The sequence below is a fragment of the Triticum dicoccoides genome, chromosome 2A (assembly GCF_002162155.2).
Source record: "Triticum dicoccoides isolate Atlit2015 ecotype Zavitan chromosome 2A, WEW_v2.0, whole genome shotgun sequence".
Classification (NCBI taxonomy): domain Eukaryota; kingdom Viridiplantae; phylum Streptophyta; class Magnoliopsida; order Poales; family Poaceae; genus Triticum; species Triticum dicoccoides.
This window is the reverse complement of record NC_041382.1, coordinates 246,480,724-246,501,886: the sequence shown is the minus strand read 5'-3', so window position 1 is coordinate 246,501,886 and position 21,163 is coordinate 246,480,724. Positions and strand designations below refer to the sequence as shown.

The following is a 21,163-nucleotide window of genomic DNA, read 5'->3' as shown; positions in this document are numbered from 1 at the left end:
GCTACCGTTGTTGCCGCGCAGGGTTCGGCCATAGGCCGAGTGGCTGCCGAGCACTATTTCGAGGAGGTTATCGAGGGTGCTCGTTTGATAGAGGCCCAGTGCTTGAAGAATATTATGTTTGAGTGACATGTATTCCCATTGTAAACACAATGTTTTTATGAAATTTTATTAGGCTGTGTTTATACTTTTGCCCGAAAGTAATATGATGCCTCCTGTGCGGTCGTTTATGTATACGTGTGTATAACCTGAAAGATTGCAGTCGTCGGCTTCAGCCCCCACGCATATAATGCGGGGGTGCTCGCAAAAAACGCGTGTTCACAATTAAACCAACGTATTGGTCCTATTAAGGAGGTGATAGCGCAGCGAACAAGGCAACCGGACTATAATGCTTTAACACTTTCACTTAGCCATAGGAGTTTGACAGTGGGGCTACTAGATAGCCCCTGGTGGCTCCGCACTCTCCCAATCTCGAGGTGCGTACATGCCTGGCTGGGAAACGGCCCTTCGTTAAGGCGGAGGAATTATAACATCCCTATAGGTCATCGAGTGGTTGACCAGTCTCACGCTATATCATGACAGTTAGTTTTCGGCTTTCTCCACTGAGGTGCTCGTCTGGATGAACCAGGGCACAATCGCAGTAGTTCTCCTGGTGCTGCCTTAGCCGGTAAAGCGGAACGTAAGGCACCAAAACACAGGAGCCGGGCAAACCCAACACTTGACCAAAGACAATGATTCAGAGCTGATGCATATAAGGCCAAACTTGTGATGCCGAACACTCCCTAAGGTATTCGGTCTTTATGGTATAAACCGGGCCTAAATAGTGCCCTTTGTGAGAAGCCCCTTGTGTCCAGGTACGTGCATTATTCTGACGTGGCCATATGCCAAGATGTCAGCATCCTTCTCAATTGTGCTGAGAATTCGGTGGATGTGTATCAACAAGAGACAGTAAAAAAGGTTTACACAGGGTCTTAATCTAAAAAGAATCCTTGGAGCGGGTCCCTGCTGCACGTCTGCGCCTGTGTCTCCGTTGTGCCGTATCTTGGACGGGTGTAGCACAATGATCATCTGTAAAAGAGAGGAACTTAGGTGAAAAAGTTGTCGTGCAAAAAGATAGTTTTTTTAAAAAACCATGTATAATTCAAGATGAGTAAAAACTGCCACTTGTCTGCGCGTGTTGAGCCCCTTGTATTTGTAATAGGGGTGTGACCATTGATCCGGTATGAATTACATATAGCTGCGCCGGACTCGTCTAACCGTGTCCGAGGTCTTGACGACCTGTTAAATGCTTTAGTTGGTGAGGTCGTTTTTAGTGTGCGGCTGCCAAGGCAGCCGCACTCTCTTCGGCGCGCAAAGATCGCTCAATACTTCCATTCACTGTAATGATGCCACGTGGACCGGGAATCTTGAGCGTGAGGGAAGCGTAATGCGGTATTGCATTAAAGCGAGTGAAAGCTTTGCGTCCAAGTAGTGCTTGGTAGCCACTCTGGAATGGAGCGATGTGGAAGGTTAAATGTTCGCTACGGAAGTTATCGGGGAAGCCGAATATAACCTTTAGTAGCAGGGAGCCCGTACAATGAGCCCCTGGGCCCGGCATTACTCCTTTAAAGGTAGTATTGCTATGGCAAATTTTCGTCGGGTCTATCCCCACTTCGCGGATTGTATCCTGGTATATCAGGTTTAGACTGGTGCCACCGTCCATCAGGACTCGTGTGAAGTGGTATCCGTCAATTATTGGGTCTAATACCAGGGCAGCCCATCCTACACGCCGGATACTTGCTGAGTAATCACGATGGTCGAAAGTGATCGGTTGAGACGACCAGTGGCAGGACTCCGCGGTGATAGGCCCTTGGGCATATTTTTCTGGGAGTACCGTTTTGTTTCTCCCCTTGATCACATGTAACACGTTTACTGTTTTGACTTCTGGTGGAAATTTCTTTTGTTCCCCAGTGTCTTGCTTGAGAGGCCAATCCTTGTCTTTGCATGGCATATCCTCCCCTTTGTGTACGACGTTGAGCTTGCCGGACTGCTTGAAGACCCAACATTCTCTGTGGGTATGATTAGTGGGTTTACCAGGGGTGCTATGGATCTGGCATATTTGGTCCAGAATTTTGTTTAGGCTGGACAGTTCGTCTCTGGCGCCTTTAGAGGGCAGCTTTTGCTAACCTGGCCGAGAGATTTTGAATCTGGCGTTTACTGACGTGCTCTTGGTGATGTATTCTTTATTCCGGCGTTTGTTATTGTTGTTGTGTGGTGATTTCCCGTTTCCATCTCTAACTTCGGATGTACTGGGGTCGCTGGTGCTACATCTAGCTAGCCAGCTATCCTCACCCGCGCAAAAGTGGGTCATGAGGCTTGTTAATGCTACCATTGTTCTCGGCTTTTCTTGGCCGAGGTCTTTGGCAAGCCATTCGTCACAGACGCTATGCTTAATAGCTGCCAAGGCTTCGGCGTTCGGACAGTCGACAATTTGGTTCTTTTTAGTAAGAAACCTGTTCCAAAGCTTTCGGGCTGACTCTCCGGGCTATTGAGTTATATGACTCAAATCATCTACGTCCGGAGGTCGGACATAAGTCCCTTGAAAATTTTCCTGAAAGGCGTCTTCGAGCTCTTCCCAGCTTCTAATGGAGTTTTCGGGGAGGCTCTTAAGCCAATGCCGAGCTGGCCCTTTGAGTTTGAGGGGTAAATACTTAATGGCGTGGAGATCATCTCCCCGAGCCATATGGATATGGAGGATATATTCCTCAATCCAGACCCCAGGGTCTGTTGTTCCGTCGTATGCCTCTATGTTTACGGGTTTGAATCCCTCTAGAAATTCATGGTCCAGCACCTCATCGGTGAAACATAGGGGGTGTGCGACACCCCTATATCTGGGTGTACCGCGATGTTAGGATGTTTGTTGTATTGCATCGTATGCTGGAGCACGCTTGCGTGGTCCATAGATGGATCTGGCTTCGCCGTCCTTTTGATGCGAGCCCTCACGTAAACCACGTATTGGCTTATGTGCGGCGTTGCTTGCCGCTTTACGTTGGCCATGAGGTCGTCTATCCGGCCAGATGGCTGTTTTAATTTTTGGTTGTGGGGGGTCTAAGGCCTCCTCATCGAATTCAGGTAGCAACCTATGCTTTGGGTAGCTCTTGGTGGGGCGATTGCCTCCGTACTTTGCTGCTGTGTTGAGTACTTTGCTCCATCTGATTTGGAGTGTGTCTTGCGCAGCCTTGAGCCTTTGCTTCTGCTTTTTTAGACTCCTTGCGGTGGCAACAAGCCTTTGATGGGCATTCTGTTGCTCCGGGTGTCTGTCTAGTGTGATGTCGTCTATACTATTATCTTTGATAGAGTCGGGTTGTTCGGTTTGATTCTCCGTGTTTTCGTGGTCTGGCAATGGCTCGCCCTGCTCTAACGTTGGGTCTGTATGATCGTTGTTTCTACCGAGGCAGGATTTGGGGCGGCGCTTACGCCGCCGCTTTGACTGCTTCTCGAGGGGACATGCCTTCGTAGCGTCCTTCCGCTCCTCCTCGTCGTCTTCTTTTAGTGTGTCCACCATGCATATGTCGTATGATGAGGTGGCTTTCCAGTGCCCTATTGGCGCTGGTTCATGTTCGTCTCCTACATCGTCGTCCATACCGTCGATGTCTTCAGAGTCAAAGTCGAGCATGTCAGTTAAATCATCGACAGTGGCTACGAAGTGGGTGGTGGGTGGGCGTCGAATTTCTTCATCGTCCGCATTCCAATCCTGTTGGCCATAATCTGGCCAGGGCTCTCCTGACAAAGAGAGAGACCTTAGTGAATTTAGAATGTCGCCAAGGGGCGAGTGCTGAAAGATGTCCGCGGCGGTGAGTTCCATGATCGGCGCCCATCGGATTCGATTGGCAGGGGCGTGGGTGGTTCGAAGTCCGGAAAAGAGTCCGGCACCTTGGAGTCACGGGTTTCGTGGAGGATTTGGCTGGTGTTTGGCTCGATCGCTGTTCAGACTGCAGCTCCTGAGGCGGTGTCTAGCCACCCGTCCTCGATTGGCGCAGTTGGCTCCGAGCTGAGGGTCGGAGCTGATGCGGGCGCGACTTCTGGGGTACTGTTCGGCGACAGAGCTAGGTCATACCCATCGTGATAGTGCGGCGCGCCCGGCTGTGGCTCGAATCCATCAAAGATCAAGTCTCCACGGATGTCGGTCGTGTAGTTCAAACTTCCAAATCTGACCTGATGGCCTGGGGCGTACATTTTAACCTGCTCCAGATGGCCAAGTGAATTAGCCCGCAGTGCAAAGCCACCGAATACGAAGATCTGTCCGGGGAGAAAAGTCTCACCCTGGACCGCATCACTATCGATGACAGTAGGAGCCATCAAGCCTAACGGCGATGACACAGAGGAACTCTCAATGAAAGCACCAATGTCGGTATCAAAACCGGCGGATCTCGGGTAGGGGTCCCGAACTGTGCGTCTAGGCCGGATGGTAACAGGAGGCAGGGGACACGATGTTTTACCCAAGTTCGGGCCCTCTTGATGGAGGTAAAACCCTACGTCCTGCTTGGTTAATATTGATGATATGGGTATTACAAGAGTAGATCTACCACGAGATCAGAGAGGCTAAACCCTAGAAGCTAGCATATGGTATGATTGTATGTTATGGTTGTTGTCCTACGGACTAAAACCCTTCGGTTTATATAGACACCGGAGAGGGTTAGGGTTACACAAGGTCGGTTACAAAGGAGGAGATATCCATATCCGTATTGCCTAGCTTGCCTTCCACGCCAAGTAGAGTCCCATCCGGACACGAGACAAAGTCTTCAATCTTGTATCTTCATAGTCTAACAGTCCGGCCAATGGAGATAGTCTGGCAGTCCGGAGACCCCCTAATCCAGGACTCCCTCAGTGTGCATCCAACTCGCTTGCTCACGAAGATCTAGGGCATTTTGAGGAAGCCCATGATTGGAATATCCAAGCCAAGTTCTATAATGAAAGATTCCCACTAGTATATGAAAGTGACAACATAGGAGACTCTCTATTATGAAGATCATGGTGCTACTTTGAAGCACAAGTGTGGTAAAAGGATAGTAGCATTGTCCCTTTTTTATTTTTATTTTTTTTATTTTTATTTGGCCTTTCTTTTTTTTGGCCTTTTTTTATTTGGCCTCCCTTTTTTTATTTGGCCTTTCTCCTTTTTTTGGGACAATGCTCTATTAAATGATGATCATCAAACTTCTATTTATTTACAACTCAATGATACAACTTGATACTAGAACAAAGTATGACTCTATATGAATGCCTCCGGCGGTGTACCGGGATGTGCAATGATGCATGAGTGACATATATGAAACAATTGTGAATGGTGGCTTTGCCACAAATACGATGTCAACTACATGATCATGCTAAGCAATATGACAATGATGAAGCATGTCATAATAAACGGAACGGTGGAAAGTTGCATGGCAATATATCTCGGAATGGCTATGGAGATGCCATAATAGGTAGGTATGGTGGCTGTTTTGAGGAAGGTATATGGTGGGTGTATGGTACCGGCAAAAGTTGCGTGGTACTAGAGAGGCTAGCAATGGTGGAAGGGTGAGAGTGCGTATAATCCATGGACTCAACATTAGTCATAAAGAACTCACATACTTATTGCAAAAATCTATTAGTTATCGAAACAAAGTACTACGCGCATGCTCCTAGGGGGATAGATTGGTAGGAAAAGACCATCGCTCGTCCCCGACTGCCACTCATAAGGAAGACAATCAATAAATAAATCATGCTCCGATTTCGTCACATAACGGTTCACCATACGTGCATGCTACGGGAATCACACACTTTAGCACAAGTATTTCTCAAATTCACAACTACTCAACTAGCATGACTCTAATATCACCATCTCCATATCTCAAAACAACTATCAAGTATCAAACTTCTAATAGTATTCAACACACTCATAAGAGAATTTTATTATTCTTGTATACCTAGCATATTATGATTTTAAGCAAATTACCATGCTATTTAAGACTCTCAAAATAATCTAAGTGAAGCATGAGAGTTCATCTATTTATTCAAAATAAAAATACCACCATGCTCTAAAGGATATAAGTGAAGCACCAGAGCAAATGACAAACTACTCCGAAAGGTATAAGTGAAGATCAATGAGTAGTCGAATAATTATGCAACTATGTGAAGAATCTCTAACATGTAATAATTTCAGATCTTGGTACTCTATTCAAACAGAAAGCAAAGCAAAATAAAATGACATCTAAGAATAGCAAACATCATGTGAAGAAGCAAAAACTTAGGATCAACCGATACTAATCGATTATTCTTGAAGAAGAAAGGTGGGATGCCAACCGGGGCATCCCCAAGCTTAGATGCTTGAGACTTCTTGAAATATTATCTTGGGGTGCCTTGGTAATCCCCAAGCTTGAGCCTTTGTGTCTCCTTAATTCCTCTCATATCACGGTCTCCCTAAATCTCAAAAGCTTCATCCACACAAAACTCAACAAGGACTCGTAAGATAAGTTAGTATAAACCATTGCCAAAACCTTATCATACTCTATTGTACCAAATCACTAAAATTATTATTCAACATTGCATACTAAATGACTCTTCAATATTTAATAGTCCTATCCTCAAATAGAATCATTAAAGAAGCAAACATATGCAAACAATGCAAACATAACAGCAATCTGCCTAAACAGGATAGTCTGTAAAGAATGCTGCAACATCCATACCTACATAGCTCCAAAAATTATGAAATGAAATTCCCACTGTATTAAATTTATCAGATCTTAATATGCAACAGATTTCAACATTTTATCACATTCTGACTTTTCTAGGGAATTATTGCAACAGCGGTAAACTTTCTGTTTTCAAACAGCAACATGTATACTTGTAACATAGGCATAGTAAAGGCTATCAATGCCACTTTTATTGGAATAAACGATGAAAAACATTGTTCTAAATAACAGCAAGCAAATCCTAACAAAATAATTTGAGTCTCCAAGCAAAACACATATCATGTGGCGATAAATATATAGCTCCAAGTAAAGTTACCGATGAATGAAGACGAAAGAGGGGATGCCTCCCGGGGCATCCCCAAGCTTAGGCTCTTGGCTATCCTTGAATATTACCTTGGGGTGCCTTGGGCATCCCCAAGCTTAGGCTCTTGCCACTCCTTATTCCATAGTCCATCGAATCTTTACCCAAAACTTGAAAACTTCACAACACAAAACTTAACAGAAAACTCGTAAGCTCCGTTAGTATAAGAAAATAAATCACCACCTAAAGGTACTGTAATGAACTCATTATTTATTTATATTGGTGTTAAAACTACTGTATTCCAACTTCTCTATGGTTTATAAACTATTTTACTAGCCATAGATTCTTCAAAATAAGTAAAAAACACATGAAAAACAGAATCTGTCAAAAACAGAACAGTCTGTGGTAATCTGGATAAAACGTATACTTATAGAACTCATAAAATTCTAAAATAAATTTCTGGACATGAGGAATTTATCTATTAACCATCTTCAAAAAGAATTAACTAAATAGCACTCTCCAAATAAAAATGGCAGCAATTCTCGTGAGCGCTAAAGTTTCTGTTTTTTACAGCATGATTAACAAGACTTTCCCCAAGTCTTCCCAAAGGTTCTACTTTGCACAAACACTAATTAAAAGCATAAACCACATCTAAGAAGAGGCTAGATTAATTATTTATTACTAAACAGGAGCAAAAGGGAAGAAAGTAAAATAAAATTGGGTTGCCTCCCAACAAGCACTATCGTTTAACGCCCCTAGCTAGGCATGATGATTGCAATGATGCTCACATAAAGGATAAGAATTGAAACATAAAGAGAGCATCATGAAGAATATGACTAGAAAATTTAAGTCTAACCCACTTCCTATACATAAGGGTTTTGTGAGCAAACAACTTGTGGGAACAAGAATCAACTTGCATAGGAAGGGAAAACAAGCATAATTTCAAAACTTTAAGCACATAGAGAGGAAACTTGATATTATTGCAATTCCTACAAGCATATGTTCCTCCCTCATAATAATTTTCAGTAGCATCATGAATGAATTCAACAATATAACCAGCACATAAAGCATTCTTTTCATGATCTACAAGCATAGAAAATTTACTACTCTCCACATAAGAAAATTTCTTCTCATGAATAATAGTGGGAGCAAACTCAACAAAATAACTATCATGTGATTGAAAATTAAGATCAAGATGACAAGTTTCATGGTTATCATTATTATTTAAGGCATAAAGGTCATCACAATAATCATCATAGATAGGAGGCATGCTTTCATCATAATAAATTTGCTCATCAAAACTTGGGGGACAAAAAATATCAACTTCATCAAACATAGCTTCCCCAAGCTTGTGGCTTTGCATATCATTAGCATCATGGATATTCAAGGAATTCATACTAACAACATTGCAATCATGCTCATCATTCAAATATTTAGTGCCAAACATTTTATAGATGTCTTCTTCTAGCACTTGAGCACAATTTTCCTTTCCATCATACTCACGAAAGATATTAAAAAGATGAAGCGTATGAGACAAACTCAATTCCATTTTTTATAGTTTTCTTTTATAAACTAAACTAGTCATAAAACAAGAAACTAAAAGACTCGATTGCAAGATATAAAGATATACCTTCAAGCGCTAACCTCACCGGCAACGGCGCCATAAAAGAGCTTGATGTCTACTACACAACCTTCTTCTTGTAGACGTTGTTGGGCTTCCAAGTGAAGAGGTTTGTAGGACAGTAGCAAATTTCCCTCAAGTGGATGACCTATGGTTTATCAATCCGTAGGAGGCGTAGGATGAAGATGGTCTCTCTCAAGCAACCCTGCAACCAAATAACAAAGAGTCTCTTGTGTCCCCAACACACCCAATACAATGGTAAATTGTATAAGTGCACTAGTTCGGCGAAGAGATGGTGATACAAGTGCAATATGGATAGTAGATAATAGTTTTTGTAATCTGAAATAATAAAAACAGCAAGGTAGCTAATGATAAAAGTGAGCGTAAAACGGTATTGCAATGTGTGGAAATAAGGCCTAGGGTTAATACTTTCGCTAGTGTTAGTTCCCTCAACAATACTAACATAATTGGATCACATAACTATCCCTCAACATGCAACAAAGAGTCACTCCAAAGTAACTAATAGTGGAGAAAGAACGAAGAGATTATGGTAGGGTACGAAACCACCTCAAAGTTATTCTTTCCAATCAATCCGTTGGGATATTCCTATAAGAGTCACAAACAGCCCTAGAGTTCATACTAGAATAACACATTAAGACACAAATCAACCAAAACCCTAATGTCACCTAGATACTCCAATGTCACCTCAAGTATCCGTGGGTATGATTATACGATATGCATCACACAATCTCAGATTCATCTATTCAACCAACACAAAGGACCTCAAAGAGTTCCTCAAAGTTTCTACCGGAGAATCACGACGAAAACGTGTGCCAACCCCTATGCATAGGTTCCAAATGTCACGAAACCCGCAAGTTGGTCACCAAAACATACATCAAGTGGCATGTGGTATCCCATTGTCACCACAGATATCCACGACAAGACATACATCAAGTGTTCTCAAATCTTTAAAGACTCAATCCAATAAGATTACTTCAAAGGGGAAACTCAATTCATTACAAGAGAGAAGAGGGGGAGGAGAAACATAATATCCAACTATAATAGCAAAGCTCACGATACATCAAGATCATGCCAAATCAAGAACACGAGAGAGAGAGATCAAACACATAGCTACTGGTACATACCCTCAGCCCCGAGGGAGAACTACTCCCTCCTCGTCATGGAGACCACTGGGATGATGAAGATGGCCACCGGAGAAGGATTGCCCCCTCCGGCAGGGTGCCAGAACGGGTCTAGATTGGTTTTCGGTGGCTACGGAGGCTTCTGGCGGCGGAACTCCCGATCTATTGTGCCTTCTGGAAGTTTTAGGTCACGTAGGTATATATGGGTGTAGGAGGTACGTCAGGGGAGCCACGAGGGCCCCACGAGACAGGGGGCGCGCCCTAGGGGGGGCGCCCCCCACCCTCGTGAGCACCTCGTTCCTTCCTTGATGTGGGATCCAAGTCCATCAGGTGTGTTCCCTTCCAAATATAACTTCTCAAGTTGATTTCGTTCCATTTCGACTCCGTCTGATATTCCTTTTCTTCAAAACATTGAAATAGGCATAAAACAGCAATTCTGGGCTGGGCCTCCGGTTAATAGGTTAGTCCCAAAAATAATATAAAAGTGGGTAATAAAGCCCAACATTGCCCAAAACAGTAGATAATATATCATGGAGCAATCAAAAATTATAGATATGTTGGAGTCGTATCAAGTACTTGGCGCACACAACATCATTGACATCTAACATCTCCATAGCCAACTCATAGCTCTCAATCCAAGCCTATGGAGGCTAATCGGCAGTGTCATTGGGCACCTTTCGAGGGCCCTTCAAGTCCTTAGGCAAATGCCCGTTGCGTAGAGCCGGCGCTAAGCATGGCACACCCACCGTCCTGGAAGTCATCCTAGCCTCTACAGACGCCGAAGGGTTCAACTGAAGCCATTCATGCGCCACTAATTGAGCCGCCAGCTCCACCTCTTGATGTACCCTAGTCTTGTCCAACAGGGCCTGAACATTGTTATCATCACGCGGTGGGTTATGCCCATGGGGCAGGTTACGGTGTTGCTCGCTGCTAGAAACCGCCGGCGATTCAATGCGCGAGCTATAACTTCGACTCCGGCGAGGAGTTGAATGGATTCGCTCATGGCTGTATGAGTAAGCCGCATGTTGAGCTACTACTGTCTGAAGAAGCTCAAAGCCTTCCGGCCCTCGATCGCCGCGGGAGATTCACTTTTTCCAGGAAGAGCTGCCAGCCGCGAAACCGCGGCAATCATGTTATCAAGCGGGTTGGAATAGTGACCCGACGGTGTTAATGTGGGATTCCGGACTCCACAGACCCTTGACAGGTTCGAACTCTGGGGTGCGTGTGAAGAACTCATCCTCCCCGGTCTGCCTGCTCGCTAATCACACGGCCTAGCTTGACGAACCGAATGAACAAGAGACACAACAGTTTACCCAGGTTCAGGCCACCTTGCGGTGTAAAACCCTACTCCTGCTTTGTGGTGGATTGGCCTAGAGGGCCTGACGATGAACTAGTATAGTGGAGAATAGCCTTAGGAGGAGAGGTGTTCTTGAGCTCGATGAGCTGGTGGGTGTGTGGATGATCCAAATGATCCCTCCCCCTCTATGGTGGTGGCTAGGTCCTATTTATAGTGGCCTTGGTCCTCTTCCCAAATGAAGGCGGAAGTAATCCCACCACAACTAGTACATGCTATCCTGACAAAAGTATTCTTTGCCTGCAAAAGCCTCTGGTCGTGATGGCGTGGTGGGCTCGATGATGACCTCCGTCCTGCCGTCCTGGAGGACTTGGTCTTGTTGCACCATAATAGAAACCTTTGCTTGATTCCTTGGGACTCCGCGCCTGCACTTGCCTCCTTAGCACCAAAGAGAAAACTGGTACACTACGCCCGATGGCGCCCGCCTGGCCTTGCTCGTCATGGATCACGTCATCTGAACCTCGCGAGGTGAGCCTTGCATAGATATCTCTGCTCCTCATGAGCTATCCTGGGGAGGCCGCCCCACGGGGAGGTCTTGGAGCCATCTGCCTCGCGAGGCTTGGCCCCTTGCGAGGTTCCTAAGTGGTTGATGTTGAAGCTGGGTTGTACAAGGCCGTCGATGGAGCCACGCTGTGGGACGCAGGTAGGCAAGTCTGGGTACCCCCGTTTCTAGAACACCAACAGTATCCCCCGGGCCCAAGGCGCGCTCGAACTTGGCTTCGAGGCGAAGCCAAAGGGCAAGTGTGGATCACCGTGGGCCCTAACCGCATGTGTCCTTGGTCGACGCGTGGTGATTGATGGGACATGGGCGCCTCCACTTCCCCACACTTCCAAGGCAACCGTTCGACTTGATGAGACCCAGCTGCATGCAAAGAAAATCATCATTGCATGTGATCATGGAGGCCGGCGGTTGGCTTTCCTTCGACTATAAATGAGGAGAGGGGCAGAGGCCCCCTTTCTCTTCTGTGTGTTCTCACCGCCTTCTTCTTCTTCCTCCTCTCTGCCTTGCCGTCTTGCTGTAGCTCCCATGGCACCGACGAGGAAGTTCTCCACCGTCGAGAAGGGGAAGGCCCCCAAGGAGCGACCCGGCTCGTCGCCACCCAAGAGAGGGCGAGGCCGCCCTCGCAAGCCTGCTGCGAACCCTGCGGTGGCTCCTCGGGGGAGCGGGCGCACTGCTTCGGGGGCCAGCGTCGCCTTGGGTGGCTGTGGCAGTGCTTCTTCCCTTGGTGGGAGCTGCCAAGGGTGAGCTCCTGTGATGATGGGAGGCGCGACATGGTTGCCCGGCCTCCTCGGCCCCACTTCCACTCGGCGGAGGTACTCCCAGAGTTCGTTGTGTGGTCAGAGAGGCCGGCGGGCACCTGGCTCCCGCCCCCTGCTTCTTCGTGGGTGAGCTTGCGGCCGCGGGGCTTGACGGCTTCTGGCTGCAGGCTGACGGCTGCTGCAGCAAGGCTTCATGGGTTGTGGGCGGACATCACCGCCGGAGGTAGCGTAACCTTGACTTGCGCTTGGCAGGCGTTCACCCACGCACGAGGCCTGAGCGGGAGTTGCTCCATCCACTTCAGGTACGACGGGGTCGCGACCCTTTACGTGAGAGTATTCAGGATGGACGGCCATCATGTGGGGTCCTGCCCCGAGGATGGCAGCAGCGATGATGAGCTTGGCCTTGACGACTGTCGTGACGACGATGAGGGCGAGCTCGCCCTTGGTGATGGCCATGCCTCTCCTAGTGGCAAGGGCTCTTCATCCGACGAGAGCACTAGTAGCAGTGGCTATGGTCAGCCGCTCCGTCGCCGGGCTCGGATCAAGGAAGGCGATAGGTTATCCCGCCGCCGCGCTCCGGTGAAGCAGGAGGAGGGCTTCGGCAGAGCATGCGGCTGACGGAGCCTGGCTCGGGAGCTGCTGCGGCCGCGTGGGCCTCTTTTGTTAACGTTTCCTTTTTCCTGTATTTTGAAAAAAGTAGATGGCCTCACTGTGCTGTGCAATGAACTGCCGCATTTATGCCACTATGCTATGCTTGTTATCTTGATGTTATGCCGTGTTATCTGTGTTTTGAATAGACGCGGTTTGGGTAACTTAGCTTGGCATGCTCGCGGTAGTTTAGTTTTCCATCTCGTGAGGGTGCGCCTCTTTAGCATCTGGTGAAGCTCCCTTCCCGTTGACTCTGGAGCCATCGGCCTCAGGACACATTGTAGAGATGCAGAGATGTTAGAAAACATGGCGGGGTGCCTTGTTCTTCCTTGCGCGAGCCCTCAGGCGTGAGTTAGTTGTGGCTTAGTGCACTGCGTCGCGCTGCCCGAGGGACACAGACATAGAGTGTGCTCAGGCCCTCAAACTCATTCACGAGTGCCTCGCGAGGATCAAGGAAGCCGAAGCTCTAGAAGCCGATGATCTAGGGCGACATGGCTTTTGGCGAAGTATGTTTGCGGCGCGGATGAACCCAGCGCGCGCACACACCTGCCCAGCCCCCATGCACGAGACACGTGAGGAAGAGTGACGGCCAACTGTCACTGCCCTGAGCCAAGATTGAAAGGCGAGAGAAGTAAAAGGGGGGAATCCAACTTGTCAAGAACACAGGCGAAAAAATGCGAGAACTCCAAATTCCATTAAGAAGTTGCAAAGTAGCTACAGAAAGCAAGCAAATGAACAGCCGTGTCCGACACCTAGTCTAGTCTTCTCACCAGCGCAGAGCTAAGTGCTGCCACTAGGACATGGAAGGGAACCCCCGACGCCCGAGGGCGGCACTCCGGAGATTCCGAGGCGTGTATAGCCCCACTCATCATTACGTGAGAGTGTCGCAAGAGGAGACCTTCACAAGCACGGGCCTAGCTTCATGGGTCAAACTTCCAGAGGTGTTGGATGTTCCAGGCATTCTGGATGGGGATCCCATCCTACGTCTCTAGGCACGCAGTGCCAGGCCTGGAGACACGGGCGATCCTGAATGGGCCCTCCCACATGGGTGAAAGCTTATGCAGCCCCTCCTTGGAGAGAACCTGCCGCAGGATGAGAGATCACCCACCTCGAGCATCCTAGAGCGAACGATGCGGCAGTTGTACTGTCGCAACGCCTGCTGGTACATTGCTGCTCGGAGCGCAGCTTGACGGTGTCATTCTGCCCCTAGCACGAGGTCCATCCCCCACTAGGCGTCTTGCCGTGCCTCATGAAATGCCAAGACCCACGCGAAACGATGCCTGACCTCATGAGGGAGAACCACTTCTGCTCCGTAGACGAGGAAGAATGGAGTCTCACTTGTTGGCTTGTTCGTGGTGATGCAGATGGACCATAGCACTGACTAGAGCTCATCCAACCAGCCCCTGCTGCAGGCCTCGAGCTTTTTCTTGAAGTTTCTTGCCTTGAGGCCTCTCAGGACTTCCACGTTGGTGCATTCGGCCTGGCCGTTGCTCCTGGGGTGTGCCACTGAGACATAGCATATCTCCGTTCCAAGGTTAGCAAGATATGTTTTAAAAAGGTTGCTAGTGAACTACGAGCCATTGTCGGTGATGATGCGATTTGGGACCCCGAACTGGCTCACGAGGCCCTTGATGAACTTCACTACCGAGCCAGCTGGGATAGTGCGTATAGCCTCCACCTTCACCCACTTGGTGAATTTGTCGATGGCGAGGTAGAGCTACCGGTAGTTTTCGCGGGTGCCGAAGGTGACGAGGAGGTGGATCTGCCCCAGGGGGCTGGTGGAGCCGGCGACGACCCCGTAGAAGGGATTGGTGGGGCGGATCCGGCCATGTAGCATGTGATGCAAGCCGAAAGCTTCCACAGAGAGCACATTGAAGCCAACCCCACCGTCGACGAGGGTTTTGGTGACTGCCATGTTGCAGACGGTGGGCGTGGAAAGCATCGGAATTGCATCGGCACCTGTGGCGATCTCTTGATTTGAAAGTGATGTCGGCCTTGGACGCCGCCCCTCCCGGAGGAGCTCCCTGCTGCACGTGGGTGGCACCCACTTGGTGGTAGAACTGCTTGACATGGCGGTCCGAGGGCGGCGCCTGCGAGCAATCGAGGAGGGTTGTGACAGCATGGGGTGCTGGTGCCGTGAGGCAACTTCTCCCAGGACAACACAGAAGACCCTGGCAAGTTGAGAAGCCAGGCGCGTGGCGCGCCCGCCAGGGCCATGGGGAGCCAGTTTTCCATGACTTTGTCATCACCGCTGGCCGCCCAAACAGCCTCCTCGTATGCCTGGAGGAAGCCTGTCGGGTCCGCCATGCCATCATATCAGGCCCGCAGGTCCGGCCTGAACTTGGGTCGCCACTGCATCCGCCGTTGGGTAGGGGTGAAAGCTCAGAGGCCCTCGGCCTCCCTGAAAGCGCGCGCCGATCTGGTCTATGGAGGAGCGTCCGCCATGAGAGCTGATGCTTGAGCATGGCGGACGGAGCGGTGGATCTTCGACGCACCCCTACCTTGCACGCCAAATGTGAGATTCCAGGCTCCAGAGACCCTTGAGAGGTTTGAACTCTGGAGTGCGTGCGAAGAACTCATCCTCCCTAGTTTGCCTGCTCGCTAATCGCACGGCCTATCTCGACGAACAGAATGAACAAGAGACACAATAGTTTACCCAGGTTTGGGCCACCTTGCAGTGTAATACTCCTTCTTTGTGGTGGATTGGCCTCGAGGGGCTGAGGATGAACTAGTACACTGGAGAACAGCCTCAGGAGGAGAGGTGTTCTTGAGCTCGATGAGCTGGTGGGTGTGTGGATGATCCGAATGATCACTCCCCCTCTATGGTGGTGGCTAGGTCCTATTTGTAGCGGCCTTGGTCCTCTTCCCAAATGAAGGCGGGAAGGGATCCCACCATGGCCAAATTTGATGGGAGACAACTACTACGTGCTATCCTGACAAAAATAGCCTTCGCCTGCAAAAGCCTATGGTCGTGATGCCGTGGTGAGCTCCGCGATGACCTCCGTCCTTCCGTCCTGGCGGTCTTGGTATTATTGCACCGAAATAGAAACCTTTGCTTGATTCCTCGGGACCCCACGCCTGCACTTTCCACTTAGCACCAAAGAGGAAACTGGTACACTGTGCCCTCTGGCGCCACCCTGGCCTTGGTCGTCATGGCTCATGTCATCTGAACCTCGCGAGGTGAGCCTTGCATAGATATACCCACTCCTCGTGAGCCAGCCTGGGGAGGCCGCTCCATGGGGAGGTCTTAGAGTTGTCCGCCTTGTGAGGCTTGGCCTCTCTTGAGGGTCTTGAATTGTCGATGTTGAAGTTGGGCCATACCAGGCCATCAATAGAGCCATGCCGTGGGTCATAGGCAGGCCAGTCTAGGTACCCACGTTCCTAGAACGCCCATAGTTAACACCTGCTGAGTCAGGGTTAAGTTCAAACGAGGCGGGTCTGCCATGCGTGCCTGAGCCGTCGCCCTGGCCGCGGGCGCCTCAGGGACCTGTATTACACTGGGCAGCTTGCTTGGTCCTACTCCAGGTGTATTGAAAAGACCCGTCGCCTCAAAATCCAGGGGTAGACAGCTCTGGTGCCTTCTTCACATAACAACATTTGAGGTGTTCTGATCAAGATTTAACCGGAAACTTTCTGCTTGAATCCGTTGTGAATCGGCTTCAAACGCGGCTCGCTCCGTTACCATCCTGGCATTCTCAGCATTAAGCTCCTCTCGAGCTTGAGCTACCTCGTCCCGCAGTTTCGCAACTTCCACTTTATGTTGTGCCTGAGTCGCCAGAGTCACCTCTGCGGCTAAGAGAGTTGCCAGAGCATCCATGAGTTCAGATAAGACCTGAGCCGATGGGCATGCAGAAATGCTCGCACTAGCCGTCACAACAGCTGTTGAACTAGAGGTCACATCCGTACTTGTTGATTTATTCAGCATCTGTTCCGTGCCGGCCATGAAAACGGCAGCCCTTCTCGGTGGTTCATAGGGGTCCGGAATACTGTCGCCATCTGAACAGCCCCCAAGCCCGTCATCTTGCAATTGATAGATCGATTCGGTTTTGCCAGTTAAGGACTCATCACCTGGATAGATGGCTGTCTCTCCACCTAACATTGAACCTTCGTCGAGATCCACCCCTTGAATAAAGCCAACAAGAGCTCTCTTCCGGCTAGGCAGGACCTTGGCGGGTCTCGCAAGCCAATCGGTCTCAATGGTGTTGGTGCAAACGTTCGGCCCAGGCCCAGACTCACCAATCTTGCTGATGAAAACGTTCATCCTCCGAAGGGGACACCATACCCATATTAGATTGGATCGGCCTCCGGACCCCATCCAACATCGTCAATGTAGATCTTGCCGCGTCGACTCTTGGTCATCCGGCCCATGACGTATCTGAGGGAGTCCTGGTTTAGGGGGTGTTCAGATAGCCGGACTATACCTTCAGCCGGACTACTGGACTATGAAGATACAAGATTGAAGACTTCGTCCCGTGTCTGGAAGGGACTTTCCTTGGCGTGGAAGGCAAGCTTGGCGATAAGGATATACAGATCTCCTACCATTGTAACCGACTTTGTGTAACCCTAACCCTCTCCGGTGTCTATATAAACCGGAGGGTTTTAGTCCGTAGAACAACATACACAACAACAATCATACCATAGGCTAGCTTCTAGGGTTTAGCCTCTCTGATCTCGTGATAGATCTACTCTTGTACTACCCATATCATCAATATTAATCAAGCAGGACGTAGGGTTTTACCTCCATCAAGAGGGCCCGACCCTGGGTAAAACTTCGTGTCCCCTGCCTCCTGTTACCATCCGTCCTAGACGCACAGTTCGGGACCCCCTGCCTGAGATTCGCCAGTTTTGACACCAACATTGGTGCTTTCATTGAGAGTTCCTCTGTGTCATCGCCGTCAGGCTTGATGGCTCCTACGATCATCAATAGCGATGCAGTCCAGGGTGAGACCTTCCTCCCCGGACAGATCTTCGTCTTCGACGGCTTCGCACTGCGGGCCAATTCACTTGGCCATCTGGAGCAGCTCGAAAGCTATGCCCCTAGCCGTCAGGTCAGATTTGGAAGTTTAAACTACACGGCCAACATCCGCGGGAACTTGATCTTCGATGGACTCGAGCCACTGCCGAGCGCGCCGCACTGTCACGACGAGCATGATCTAGCTCTGCCGCCGAACAGTGCCCTGGAGGCCGCACCCGCATCGGCTTCGACCCTTAATTCGGAGCCAACTGCATCGATCGAGGATGGGTGGTTGGACACTGCCTCGGGGACTGCGATCCCAACGGCGATCGAGCCGAACACCAGCCCCGCACTCCGCGAGACTCATGACTCCAAGGAGCCGGACTCCTCTCCGAACTCTGAACCCCTCACGCCCCTGCCGGTCGAATCCGATCAGGCGCCGATCATGGAGTTTACTGCCGCGGACATCTTTCAGCACTCGCCTTTCGGCAATATTCTGAAGACACTAAAGTCTCTCTCTTTATTAGGAGAGCCCTGGCCGGACTATGGTCAGCAAGGTTGGGATACGTACGATGAAGAAATTCAAAGCCCACCAACCACCCACTTTGTAGCCACTATCGACGATCTAACCGACATGCTCGACTTCGATTCTGAAGACATCGACGGTATGGATGCCGATGCAGGAGACGATGAAGAACCAGCGCCTATCGGGCCCTGGAAAGCCACCTCGTCATATGACATATACATGGTGGACACCCCAAAAGAAGGAGATGGCGATGGAACAGCAGAGGATGACCCCTCCTAGAAACAGTCTAAGCACCGGCGTCAGCGGAGCCGCTCAAAATCCCGCCAAAACAAATACGGTGACTCCAGCATGGGAGATAATAATACTCTGGAGAGTGCCGAAGAAAACCCCCTCCAGCAAAACTTAGTACAGGAGGATGGAGAAGCCAGCCCTCATGAGAGAGCGGCAGACAGAGAGGTCGAGGACGACAATTATATGCCTCCCTCTGAAGACGAGGCAAGCGTCGACGACGACGAGTTCGTCGTGCCAGAGGATCCCGTCGAGCAAGAGCGTTTTCAACGCAGGCTTATGGCCATGGCAAGAAGCCTCAAGAAAAAACAGCAGCAGCTTAGAGCTGATCAAGATTTGCTAGTCGAGAGATGGACTGAAGTCCTTGCGGCCGAAGAGCATAAACTCGAACGCCCCTCCAAGAGCTACCCAAAGCGCAGGTTGCTACCCCGACTAGAGGAGGAAGCATTTCAACTTGCATCACCTGCATGGTCGATCGGCCACCTCGTGGCCGCGACAGAGAGGCCTCTCGACCCTCCACTCAAGCCGCACCCCGTACCAAGGCACGGGAAAATGCGCCGGACCTGAGAGATATGTTGGAGGACAAGGCAAGGCAAACAAGATTGATCTATGGATCGCGTGGGCGCCCCATGACTCGAGATGGTAACCGTCACGCCGGCCACAAATTCGGCAGGGCCGAACATAGTAGACGAAGCTCATTGGAGCTACGTCGTGATATAGCCCAGTACAGAGGCGCCGCACACCCACTATGCTTCACAGACGAAATAATGGATCATCAAATCCCTGAGGGTTTCAAACCCGTAAACATCGAATCATATGATGGCACAACAGATCCTGCGGTATGGATCGACGATTATCTCCTTCATATCCACATGGCCCGCGGCGATGATTTCCACGCCATCAAATACCTCCCACTCAAGCTTAAAGGACCATCTCGGCATTGGCTTAACAGCTTGCCAACAGGATCAATCAGTTGTTGGGAGGACCTGGAAGCCGCATTCCTCGACAATTTCCAGGGCACTTATGTGCGACCCCCAGACGCCGATGACCTAAGTCACGTAATTCAGCAGCCAGAAGAATCGGCCAGGCAATTCTGGACACGGTTCTTAACAAAGAAAAATCAAATAGTTGACTGTCCGGACGCTGAGGCCCTAGCAGCCTTCAAGCACAATATCCGTGATGAGTGGCTTGCCCGGCACCTTGGACAAGAAAAGCCGAAATCTATGGCAGCACTCACGACACTCATGACCCGCTTTTGCGCGGGAGAAGACAGCTGGCTTGCCCGTAGCAACAATATGACCAAGAACCCTGGTAATTCGGATACTAGGGACAGTAGTGGCAGGTCGTGTCACAACAAGCAGAAGAGCCGCATTAACGGCGACAACGCTGAGGATACGTCAGTTAATGCTGGATTCAGAGGCTATAAATCCGGTCAACGGAAAAAGCCATTCAAAAGAAATCCTAAGGGCCCGTCCAGTTTGGACCGAATACTCGACCGCTTGTGCCAGATACATGGGACCCCCGAAAAGCCAGCCAATCACACTAAAAGGGCTTGTTGGGTGTTCAAGCAGGCAGGCAAGTTAAGTGCCAAAAATACAGACAAGGGGCTGCATAGCGATGATGACGAAGAGCCCCGGCCGCCAAACAATAGTGGACAGATGGGTTTTCCCCCACAAGTGCGGACGGTGAACATGATATACGCAACCCACATCCCCAAGAGGGAGCGGAAAAGCGCGTTAAGGGACGTATATGCGATAGAGCAAGTCGCCCCAAAGTTCAACCCATGGTCCTCCTGCCCGAGCACCTTTGATCGGAGGGACCATCCCACTAGCACCCGTCATGGCGGATTCGCCGCATTGGTTCTAGACCCAATCATTGACGGATTTCATCTCACTAGAGTCCTTATGGACGGCGACAGTAGCCTGAACCTGCTTTACCAGGATACAGTGCGGAAAATGGTCATAGATCCCTCGAGGATTAGGCCCACCAAAACAACCTTTAAAGGCGTAATACCAGGTGTAGAGGCCAACTGTACAGGCTCAGTCACACTTGAAGTGGTCTTCGGATCTCCGGATAATTTCCGAAGCGAGGAGTTAATCTTCGACATAGTCCCATTCCGCAGTGGCTATCACGCACTGCTCGGACGAACCGCATTCGCCAAGTTCAATGCGGTACCGCACTATGCATACCTTAAGCTCAAGATGGCAGGCCCTCGGGGAGTAATTACGGTCAACGGAAACACCGAACGCTCCCTCCGAACGGAGGAGCACACGGCGGCCCTCGCAGCGGAAGTACAAAGCAGCCTCTCCAGGCAGTTCTCCAGTCCGTCCATTAAATGACCGGACACCGTCAAGCGCGCCCG

General features: G+C 49.6%; 1 pseudogene; it reads left to right on the top strand.

The window, feature by feature from the left end:
* Nucleotides 1–21,080, top strand: part of LOC119359319 — a 33,633-nt pseudogene extending 12,553 nt beyond the window's left edge.
* The last annotated feature ends 83 nt before the right edge of the window (nucleotides 21,081–21,163 follow it).